At 37.2% G+C, this 12,249-nt stretch overlaps 1 pseudogene; it reads left to right on the top strand.

Annotated features, from left to right (window-relative positions):
- The window catches only part of LOC135330446 (gamma-2-syntrophin-like), a 108,415-nt pseudogene that overhangs the window by 23,877 nt on the left and 72,289 nt on the right, over positions 1-12,249 (top strand).

The raw sequence follows: 12,249 nt of genomic DNA, 5'->3' as shown, positions 1-12,249 counted from the left end.
AAATAATACCTTTCACTTGCAAACAAAGAAGTGCCAATTTTTTTGGTATAAATCATGGTTTCCTAAAATTTCCCAGATTACTACTGCTAAAAGCAGCAACATTAGTAGTTGAATGTTGACCCATGCACATATATTTAGTTTCTAGACAACTATGATCCCACTCCCATGACCTGACTTTACCAACTTTCCTAGTGTTACAAGAAAAACACCGCCTTCTATTATGTGCAGACCCTGCCTGCCCAATGAGTAGAACAGAAAAAGACTCACTTTATTAGTATTTCTTTTATTGAAGAAAATCTGAAGTTTACAATTGCTAGCACGTATCTATGACAAAGGTGTTGTAGACAATTCCTGGTGTCAGTTGCATGCATGTGACTGTGACCTATGCCAAATTGCGAGGAGGACTCCATCTAAGAGTGATCAGCTCTTGCACAGATACTTGGATGGTGGGTAGGTGTCATTATGTTATCTGCACACTGTTATAGTTCATGCTGTTTTTTACATAGTCCAAGTTCAAAATACTTCTGGTCTTCCAGGCCAAAACAGTTTTATCTGGAATTAACTTTGTAGAAGCAAGAGCATATGCAGCTATAAGAGTACCAGCTAAAATATTGTTTGGCAAGATGGCATTAGCTTTTTAACAGTTCGTCAACCTACTCACATAAAGTAACTAATCACTAATCTGCTGTGAGTCAGCAGGAGATTCATTCTGCCACTAAGGCATTCAGGGATGTTGAGGAGGGTAGTGGCATTTTCTGTATCACTGCTGAATATCCCACTCCTTCATTCACGTAGGACCTATTATCGTCTCTCCAAAGGTGTCTCCAAAGGTCTCCGTGCTACATCCTGACTTGACCTGCTCCTGTGTCCAGTACTTGTCTCACCTCACTTCTCCTGTGCATGTCTCACATTGAGTTGATTTCTGCAGTGTGTCAGACTTCAGGCTTGTGTACATGTAGGGTCTACGAGTGAATTCCTAAGTGGGTGTGTAGGCAGACACAGTACTTCAATAACATGAAGCCATCTTTTTCTGCCTGCTCCACAGGCACTGAGAGAAGTGAGGAAACAAGTCCTAAAATTTCCCATGTACTACCAGTAGTTTACTTACTACAGTGTGGGCAACCTCGTGCTTTAGAATAATGACATGGTGTTTTGAAACACATTTTGTTATTGAGTGAGTTAAAAGCTTTTCTTTATATGATAAACTGGACACATATGAAAAGGAGGAAGACTAAGCTGAGGGAACCTCATATTCAAGAATAGAAATTTGGACCTTTTTTTTGCTTTAAACAAAGAAATGGAATTTAACATAGTACTGTAAAGAATGTGTGCACTTAAAAAGCTTTTCCAACAAGGTATTTTTCAATGTCTGAAGTAAGAGAGTTCCACTTTCAAATATTGATTAGAAATGTCAAATTGTTTGTCCTTAAAATATAGTAATAAAACAAATGGCACCAAGTGTCTCTTTACAGTCATGATGGACACTTCGACTAGTTCATGGGAGAGGAGGGAAAAACACATCTGTACAGCTTTAAGGAGTCTCTTGTACTCTGGTTACCAGTTTCTCCAGTCTTTGTTTTATTTCATCTGGTTTCTTAATTAATGATTTTCATTTTCCTCATGCAGTGAATACTTATGTCTATATTTAAAGTTAAGCCTATGAGTTGAGAGGTCCGTAAAGTCAATGAAGCTAATCATATACTTAAAACTGATCATGTTTTTGTGCAAAACTAATACAGTGTCAGAGAACTTACTGCTTTGTATATTTCCTATGTAATTCAGGAATTTAACAATTTTTGAAAAATTAAATGGAAATATTTATTTTGATAAATGTAGGAAAATATGCACAATAAACTATTTGAAGAATCGAATCTGTATTAGGAACTATGATTTGTGCATGAATTAACATGTGGTAAGTCAGGATTTCCCTAGCATCTGTTCTGTAAAATTTACAGCTTCACAACCTTACAAAGTTTAGAAAATTTAATACAGCTCTCCTCCAGCCCTAATGAATATGAAACACAAACAAGGTAAAGCTAGAAAAAATTACTTCTACTTCCTTTTTCTTCTCATCAAGTGCAAAATAATTTCACATAGTCCATGACTCTTTCTGAATTTTTGAGTGACTTCAATGATGGGCAACTTGCTTTCAGGAAAGTGTCTCAAGTCTGATACATTCTTAAAAGTAAGAAATTTTTATTTGATTAATTTCATATCATTTCATCTACTTCATTCCCTTTGGACTTCCCAGATGCTTTCTTCCTACTGCAGTATCATTTGTGAATTTTATCAGTGTACTTTTAAAGCTTTTTTTTTAAAAAAAGGATAATTAAGATGAAGACTAAAAGTGTTTTAACACTAATTGCTGCAGCATACATTTAATGTTCTTTTAAAGCCTGGTACATTTCTGCTTGTAACTACTTTGTGCTTATTTTCTTTTGAAAGTTTTTTTTTTTTTTTTGGCCATGTTCAGTTCAAGATCACTGAAATTATTGGTATTGGTACCAAAATTATATATTATTTCAAGTGAAACTTGACTCCACATAAATTGGAACATTTTACTTGAAGTTAGAAATGTTTTTGTTGTGTAGAGAGCATATAATTCCAGTGAAAACACCAGTGAAGTTTTAAATGATATATCCACTTGTCTTCAATATTTAAAATATGTCCTAGAGAAACAGAACTGTCTTTTTCTCTCTTTTTCTCTCTTATTTTAGTAGCAACTAGGTTAATTCCCTGAACCACAGCTTCTTGTCAGTTTTTTTTGTAGATTTATACATTTTTGCGAGAAACTGAGTAATTCCCTTAGAGCTGGCATTCACCTAGGTCGCAAAATTATTTGTTTTAAAGGGGTAGTATCTGTTTAGTCTTTCCGATAACATCAATTTGTAATATACTTGTAACCTATAATATGAGTTCTGCATCTTTTCGCACGTCTTTGCAATTTGATTTGGGCAAAATACTTTTGTTAGAAGCCATCTTTGATTTTAAATTATAGACCATTGGCTGATATCAAAATAAGAGACTTTCAAAGATGGTTTGCCAGACTACCATCACTGGCCATGATGACAGCTAGTGCCATTACAGCAACCATGGAGGTTTCTACATTATTGTTTTGGTTTGGAGCAATATTGCATTTTTGGAGCAAATCTCCTGATTGTCCTTATTTTCAATGTTTTGTTTCAGATCACAGAACATTTGGTATCAATCCTGTAACCCACCTTCTCTCAGTTACTTTGTCTGGGCACACACAACTGTGCAGAGACTCTGCAAGAATATAAATGCTTTGTGCTCTTAAGCTGTAATATATATTGGCTAATACACACGATACATTGGTATTGCAGTACTCATTACCCCTGGGGGACACCTAGTGAGTCTTTGCTGGCCTGGAAGTCATCAGCCAGGTGGGGAAGGTTCAGCCTCCATTGTTCCCTGGAAGAGATTTGATCTTCAGTGTTGCTGAATTACCATCTTCCAGTTCCCTGCTTTTCTCTCTTGAGATTTTCTACCTTTTCATGTCAGTGTTTTTCCTCTTCCATCTTCAGCTGCAAACTAGCCCCGTCAGAACAATCTTACCTGTGTCTGCAATTTTGACTTTCTTATCTGCATGATGCTTATCTGCATATTTTATTATAGCTCTTTCTCAAAATGTAGCAGTTTTCACAGAAGTCTGAGTCAAGATTATACGGCTGTGCTGCACCAGAATTAGGTAGTGGGTCATGGCTAGGTCAACAACTAGGAGGACGGTTACAACTACCAGCCTCTGGCTCTTCATGATTCACTCTTCCAGCAGCAACTCATCTTCCACCCAAACCTCTCCTGGCTCAGTAGGCTTTCCCTTCTTGCTGGCCCTTCTGTTGTTTTCAGAACTTTTTTTCAAACTCCTTGTGCCCCCACCTCTCTTTTATTGTACTTCTTTTGTCAAGTGTCACCATTTCCAGTTAAAATCTTTCCAGTGGTGACATCAGCTGCTTTGGTCTCCCAGACAAGCCAAGAAGAGAGGCCCTCAAGGAAACAACACTGCCTGCTGCATGACATCCTCATCATATTGGAGGCCTGTAGGTTAGTTGAGTGGCAGCCATTGAAGTATGTATGATTACAGCTGCTTTGCTGCAGTGATTTGGAGCGTGGGTCCTGCCATCACCCCCACACAGACCAAATAATATCCAGGAGGGCCAGGACTGCTTCATTAAGGGTGCCCTCCTGGAGAAGGTTGAAATCTTACTCTGTTGGTATTACACCTTTGTTCAACTGAAGTTGAAGTTCTGCTTCACTGTAAGGAGGTTCAAATAGCAGGTACCATTGTATCACTTGTAAGTAAGGCCTACTTCTGCCGATGTAGCCCATTGTAGCTACTACTGGCATCAGGAGTATGTCACTGTGTGGCACAAACAACAGGATGCTGGTGCGTCTCTGGATGGGCTGCTTAGGGGCCAACATCCCAGAAAGTGAAGGCTTGTGCAATAGCTTTCCTTAGGCAGCTTTGCCTCACCTGGGCTGTGGGACCATTCAGTCTGGGAGACCAGACTAACTAGTCTGAAACAAAACTTCTGAAACCCATATAGCATAGGTATAAGGAGTGTCAACAACAGCTGCTTGAGCTGCTGACCCATTTCTGTTGTGCTTCATTATTGTTCATACAAACACATACAGTATTTCTCTGTTCACTGCTCAAGCTCATACAGTGGGCACGGCATGCCTCCTGCACCCTTTGACTTTATCCTCATACCTCAGCTAGAATTTCAATCCTGTTCACTATCCTATCCTACACAATCGTATATGTGATTGTTCATATACTTAAGTTAACCACATCAATCTTGGTAGGATCAGAGCCTTGCTTTTAATTAAGTACTAAATTCCAAGAGGTAAATGTCCTCAAATTCCACTAAAAATTACGGAATTTAAAAATCAGTGAGTACACCTCCAGAAATGTCATTGTTTGTACCTATACAGAATTATTTTTCCTTACAGTTTCATTACAGTGTTCCCATTAATTCTGCAAGGCAGGACACATGCAAATCACACACGGAAATAATGTATTATGTTACTCTCAGGAACAAAGCTAACTCAAACTTCATATTAAAGAGTGGTATTATATTCTAGGCACAGCCTCTTTAATTATAGCAGTCCCTGTAAATTTGTTTGGGGGGAAAGGAGCTGCTAAGCAGTTTTCAAAATTCCTATTTTCCTTTTGTAGAAGACTAATGAAAAGTGTGAAATACGCTTTCCACATAATTTAATGAAATCCTTCATTAGTGAGAAATTACACTTGTGCTCCATATTAAAAAAGTTCTTTGTGCATGGAAAGTAACTCTTAATTTGCTTAAAATTGGAAGGAATCTATTAGCTTTACAGGATGGTAACTGATTGCCACTGGTATTTTTCACAAGCAAAGCAGTTTCAGGTGACTGTTATAAACAGTACGCTAAACCAAGTGCTGAAAGGCAATATAGCATTATTTTTCACTACCTTTTTCAATTCAAATGTACTCTTTTTGTAATCCCACAGCTGACCAAACAGGAATGTTATTCATAGGAGATGCAATAATACAGGTCAGTAAACATTTGCTTGTTCTGCAGACACGTTTGTTTCATACTTGGCTTTATGTTTATTTCTTTAGCCAGCTTACACATTGCAAATTGTTTTCTCTCTATCATATCTGCTTTTAGGTTAATGGTATTAATGTAGAAAGTGCTACCCATGAAGAAGTGGTAAGTCTTTCTACTTTGATTTTTTGATAACATGCAGAATATTGTGTCCATAGTGTTTTTTCTCTAGCTTTGTACCATAGCAGTTTATTTTTTCACTGTAAAGACACAGTGCTTTAGCCAGGTCTGTCAGGCATGTGAACATTAAGAGTTTTATTTTGGCTGTTCACATTATTTATAGTTTCTTTTTAGGTACCTTTTTGTGACTGTTCTTCACAGTAGGATACATGCACTTGTGGCACAAACGTACTGTTCCAGAGTCCAGTCTCCTTTATCATTTACTATAGTTTTTACATTCCTTAGAAAAAAAAATTTTTTTAAGCAGAAAATAAGGCAAAAATGCCAAATCTTGGTAGGTTATGTCCATTCTCTTCAGTGGAGCCCAACTGCTCTTCCCAGAATACGAACTTTATCAGTTTCACCAATGAACATATGATGAATTTTTTCTTTCTGTGAACTGTACACTGGGCTACTTGCCATAAAAATTGAATAGAATGCAAATAAAAAATTAAAAGAGCTTCACTATTTAAGAATTAATGTTAAACATATAAAAAACATACATCACCTTCTTAGGTATGCTACCACAGGTACTCAACAGTCCTGTGGGTGTGCACAATTACAGTCTCTCAGGGAAGGCAAATACATTGAATAGTCTTATATATATATATATATGTATTTATATATGTATGTATGTACATGTACATGTGTGTGTATTTGTAACTTTATTTATGCACAAAGGTATGATCTTTATGGAGTATGACTTCGTTATAGTCCCTGATCCACTGGTATTGTAGGTGGTCCTAAAGGGTTTAGGTACTTTGATAATACTTCTAAACAGTACAAAAATTCTCAGCTTTTTAGCATTGCAGGAACAAGGATTGAATTACTGTAGTAAAGAATCTATTTTAATTGATTGTAAGAGCAACATTGAAAAATTAGATTATGTGAGGTGAGTGTCATGTTCCTGCTCAGGTATTTAAAATCTTTGATACCCTTTGCCTTCAGTACGATTAAAAAGGACTCAAGTTTTGCAGGTTATATGTGTGCATGTATATATATACACACACATATATATATGTATGTGTATGTGCACATGTGCACCCATGTATATATATATGTATAATATTATATATAATTTATGTGTGTATTGTGACCACAAGGTGGACAAGAGAGGGTCACATACCAGCGGAGAGAGACACTCAAGGTTCATAAGGGGTTAAGCAGGATAAGTTTAACAAAGGACTTACTCTACAGACTGCATGGGGAGCCCCAGGAACCACAAGGAGGGGTTGCCAATGGGAGGCTGCTGGAGGCACGGGTAGGACACACAGGTCAGACGCCCAGGTGGGAGTCAACTTGTTGTTCCTAAGGACCCCTTAAATCTACTAGAAGTGTTTCCTCATCTCAGCTGTGCTAACCTGAGTAGCTACTGTCTGGAAAGCAGCTAGACGTTGTTGACAAAATGGAATATGCATGCCTGACCTTGATGGGAATTTGGTCAGTGCATAGTTTCACACAATGGGCCTGCTACTATGTACGCTGCCAGTCACTGATTCCTCACCAGATCTTCAGCAGGTGTTCTCACTACATGTATATACACCTACATTCATGCGTATATATATAGTTATGTAGTTATTGTTGCTGTGGGCTGTATTGCTTAGCACAGTGTACCTGTTTTGTGTTAGGAGTTCTCAAGTGTTACAGAAATATCACTAGTACATAAAAATAAGATTTATCATTATATTTAGACTGTGTCTAAATGCTGGGGCAATAATGGGAGGAACAGAGAAAGCAGTGGTGATAACCCCATTCAAATTTCAGCTTATCCTGTATGTCATTTTAAGACAGTATTCATCAGATTTGGGGGAAGTTTAAAAGAAAGAAACTTTCTTTGAAAGAAAGAAACTTCCCCCAAATCTGATGAATAGTGTCTTAAAATGTAAGAAATGTAGTTAAACATTGGTTGCAGATTTTTCTTCTTTTCTGAAGATTCTTTTAGATTGTATCTGTAGGACCAAGATGCACTTCCTACCTTCAAGTCTGAGTGCACATATTGTACACATGCTAACTCCAAGCTTATACTGCTAGATGTTAGAGGGATAGAGATAATAAATAACCCTAATATAAATCTTTGTACCTAATAAGACTAAATGTAAATGTTGAAGCAAAAAGGAGAGGAATAAAAAAAAAATACAAAGATATACGAAGTTAAAAAGTTGACCTACAAAGATGTCAGCTGCAGGCTGGGATGAGAATAAGGCACACACTGCTGTATCATGGTTTTCATGTGAAAACCAGTATGTGCGGATTACAGGGGAGCTGCACCACTATGAAAAGTCCCCTTCTCTAGAAAAGATTGTCCAGGATTGTACAGCATGCTATGGAATGCACTTGTAGCTTGTGCATAGCTTTTGAATCCGGTGAAGTTCCTTAAGAGAAGCCAAACTGTTATTCATGAAGTAAAAGTATGAATGTGATAGATAGGTATCTCCTTTTTTTTCTGAGGCTCACTCATGTCGATTTTTGAGAAGTGTTAACAGTATGTAAGTTTTTGTTAAGTTTAGAGGAATCCTGAAGTTAAAGAATGGAATTAAGATAACTAGTGCTAGTACCGTATACTGACTCTTTCTGGCATATTCACGGTCATTATAATATTCAAGAAGGGGACTAAGGTCTTCAAGTGAGTTCTAAGGAGGTATAGTACAGTAAAAAAGGATCTAAAGATTGGGAAGATTATCTGATATTTCTAAGGCCAGTAATTTCACAGAGCATTCAGTTTGCTTAAAACAAAAATTATTAAAATGTTTTCTATATTGCTTTATAGAATTAAGATGTTAAGAGCGTCTCTCTTCTCCTAATTAAACGGTAGCATCTCAAACTCTCTTATCTCTTCATTGAAAAGGTTTGTGTTGGGAGGTCAGTAGGGTTGTTCTGTTTTGCCGAAAAAAATTAAAATAGGGAATTACTTTCTTCTTCTGAAGCATGTTATTTTGTATATAATACCTTCCATAGCGTTTTCAGTGCTTAGATGCTTGCAGCCGTACCCCAGATTAGAAAATACTTATCAATTGCTACTTCATATTACCTATTGGAATCTAGGCAAGAGATAAGCCAGAAGTTGCTAGCTGAATTTCCAGAATGTTTTTACCAACACATGTAATCTGGTTGGGCTAAAGTATTGATTCTGACAGTATTTCTTATACTTTCTCCTCCAATTCATACTCTACCATAGTTTAAGAATCACTTGTACTTACATCCTCAGACTAATGTGTTGGCATGCACAGAGGAGAGGAGATGGCTGAGATGGGAGTAGGCAGTGCACAGAGCAGAGAGAACCTATGGATTTTGGATGCTACTGACACATCACCAGCTCTTGTCTGAGAGTATCTGAATGGCTCCTAGCAGTAATATGTTCTCATTGCATCTGTTCCGTGTGCTGGCATTAGATGCAAGGCATTAGACAGGGATTACTACCTTAATCCTATAATTATGAAGAATTTTTTGAATTTTGTTTTTTAAAGGGAATGGACACACACCATTCTCACTGATTTAAAGAAAAATGGGGGTCAATACTATGTTTATTTTTTTCATTTATTGTTCTGATTATTTCATGTGGTTTTGAAGCACAAACCATGACAATGTTTTCTCCTGCATTTAACATTGTTTAGTTTTAAATTGGTTTAGTTCATTTATCAGATTGACTGTATGCAGGGAATGATTTTACACACTATGAGATTAGGTAGACTACTGGCTCCTAAGAGAATGGAGGATGTTTTATTTCTTGTTTTTATGTATGTTGCATTTTCTTGAAATAATGGTTCGGTTTTCTCACCCAAAATAAAGCCAGTTCATATTCTGCCCATGTGCACTGCTTTTCTGACATGCAGTAAAAGGCAGTATAGGTAAAAGTTCTTACCACCTGTTGTGTGTTTATTGGCAGTATCAGTTGATTCACTGACAAGTGTATCTCAGAATAGCATCTGTAGCAATCATAAATGACATGGGTTTTGACAGTCTTATCAGCAAGGCAGAAATTATATGGGCAAAGAAACTAAACTAGTTTTTATTACCTGGAGGTGATCTCTCTATGTCAAGATAAAGTGCAGCTACATGATCTTGCAGTCCATTTCTTAGTGCTGATTAATATAGTCAGGCTGAATCTCTAAAATAATAACAGACAGAATCTCAGTAAAGCACTGAGTCAGATCTGTTTTATATTGGTGAACTGCCCTCCTGCTGCTTGTATTGTTATTGCACATACAAAACTCTAAACCTTCTGAAAGCTATTCCTCACAAAACTGTAAGTTACATCCCTTAAGGGTTGTTTTTCAGTACCAAGGAACACTCAAGAACTGTCAGTGTAACTCAGCTATTCTCAGTGGTGAGGAATGATAGAAAAATTTGTAAAGCTACTCTTTGCACTGTGCATGGGAATTCAATGAGAATCACTAAACAAAACATTTTGGAACAACTGTAGGCCATATGGCTGAAAGAAGCTCCAGAAGGGAAAGAGATCTCAATGGACCTGGAGACAGATCTGCAAAGAGACATTTCTACAACCACAGCCTGCTATCAAAATCAGAGTGAGGTTTGATAAATGGGTCAAGTAGTTTAGGAAGGGACTGATTCTATATGGTATCAGATTAGGTAGGCTACTGCCAAAGCTCCTGAAAGAATGGAGGATGTTTTATTTCTTATTTTTATCTAAGTTGCATTTCCCTGAAATAACAGTTGAGTTTTCTCACCCAGAATAAAGATTTCCTTATTTGAATATGGTATGTGACTTTGTAGTTGAGAAGAAATGCTTCAGAAAGAAGTCTGTTAATGTTCCTAAGCTTGCAGCTGTAGGAATCCCTTGTTTGTCAGTAGCCACTATTTGTAGATGGAATACGTCAATGATGCCTTTATCTGCTGCCTATGAGGAGGTTAATATTTCTTATCTCATGTTCATTGAATTACACAGTGCCTGAGTGCACATGCATGCACACAAACATACGACATAAACAGCTAAAGTAAAATTCATATAGAATTTAGGAATATGTGCGAGTGATCTATTTAATTAAAAATAAAAAATAAAAAGCCTTGAACTGAAGTTCTTTAGAGTCTGTGGGTTTCTTTTTTCTTTTTTCTTTTTTTTCTGATGAATGTAGATAAGTTTAAATTTCTGGTACTGCATACATCCAGAGCTGCGTTGATACTTGTTTTTTCAGTGCTTCTTTCCTATGTAAGATTTTTCATTTATTTGAAAGAGGAAACCTCACTCCTAAGATCTGTTTAGGGTTCAGAGAACTCATAAACTAACAGGTTTGGGTTTTGTATACAATACAGTAGTTTCTGAAGCTATTAATACAATAGCCTAGTGATTAAGAGTACTTACCTAATCCAAAAGGCAGGAAGTTAGGTTTTGAGGAGCTATCTAACCTTTAGGGAATCACACCTGCATCTTCTATCTCCATAAAGAGTTCCCTATTTTCTATGTGCGTAAGTCGGGTGAGAGGTACTCCATCAATTCTGTTCAAAAGGCGCTCAGCAATGAGGTTTGGGTAGTCTCAGTTCATGTTGGGTTGTATTTTATGCTTAGCATTGTTAATGTCATACGAAATAGTTAATGAGTGGGAGAATGCCTGCCGCAGGATTACTGAGTCATTCTTCTGGCTTGCTTTATTTCCTTTGGCACCATGATCATATTCAGTGATCTGCTTCAAGAGGAGGCTTCTGAAAAGTCATCCTCCAGCATAGTTTGAACATACTTCTTCCTGTTCACGTCCTGGGAGATGAAGATGTCATTTGTAAACAGCTAAATCAAGATTATGAATTGTAGTGTGTGATCCAAAGGACTACTACAAGGACGCTGGTGGTAAAGGTAGAGACACTGGATTCTTTCACTGGTGCCTGCCACAGTGATAAGGTATTAAGGGGCAGGTTCAAGAACACAGTCTCTGCTTTTAGTTTTTTGGTTTGGCTTTTTAAAAATCTTTTTATTGTAGCACTAAAAAGTGGTATTTAGAATGAACAAGATGATCTTTGGACTTGATACAAGTACTCATTTTAGTGGTGATTGGGAAGAAACTAAAGTCTCATGGAAAATAGATTGCTTTAGGGGTACACACTGACATTATAGAGATGAGCAGAAGTGGGACAAAGCACCCAATGTTGGGAAGAAATTTCAGAAGCCTGTGCACAAAGGGGAATTCCAGTCATGAAGCATCAGTGACACGTATAACAGGCTAATTAACAATTATACTAAGTAATAAAGTACATCCCAACTCACACTGCTTGCAAGATTGAAGTGTATACATGCATAACTGAAGTATCTTGGCCTTTCCTGGCATCCCAGAAGACTCAGGCATATAGTCCCCTACCTCCAAGCATTCAATCAGACTAGCTGCTGCATTGGCAGTTTTAGTACTGTGGTGTTTTCCTTTTGAATGCAATCATATTGTCTCTTCCCATTAACCGGTGTTATTACTGTAATATTTCTTGTAAGTACATCCTCATGAATAACATTTGCCTCCCCTGATTATTTTTCAGAGTTCTTCCT

Source organism: Dromaius novaehollandiae, chromosome 21 (assembly GCF_036370855.1).
Source record: "Dromaius novaehollandiae isolate bDroNov1 chromosome 21, bDroNov1.hap1, whole genome shotgun sequence".
Taxonomy (NCBI): domain Eukaryota; kingdom Metazoa; phylum Chordata; class Aves; order Casuariiformes; family Dromaiidae; genus Dromaius; species Dromaius novaehollandiae.
This window is presented reverse-complemented; position numbering and strand designations above follow the sequence as displayed.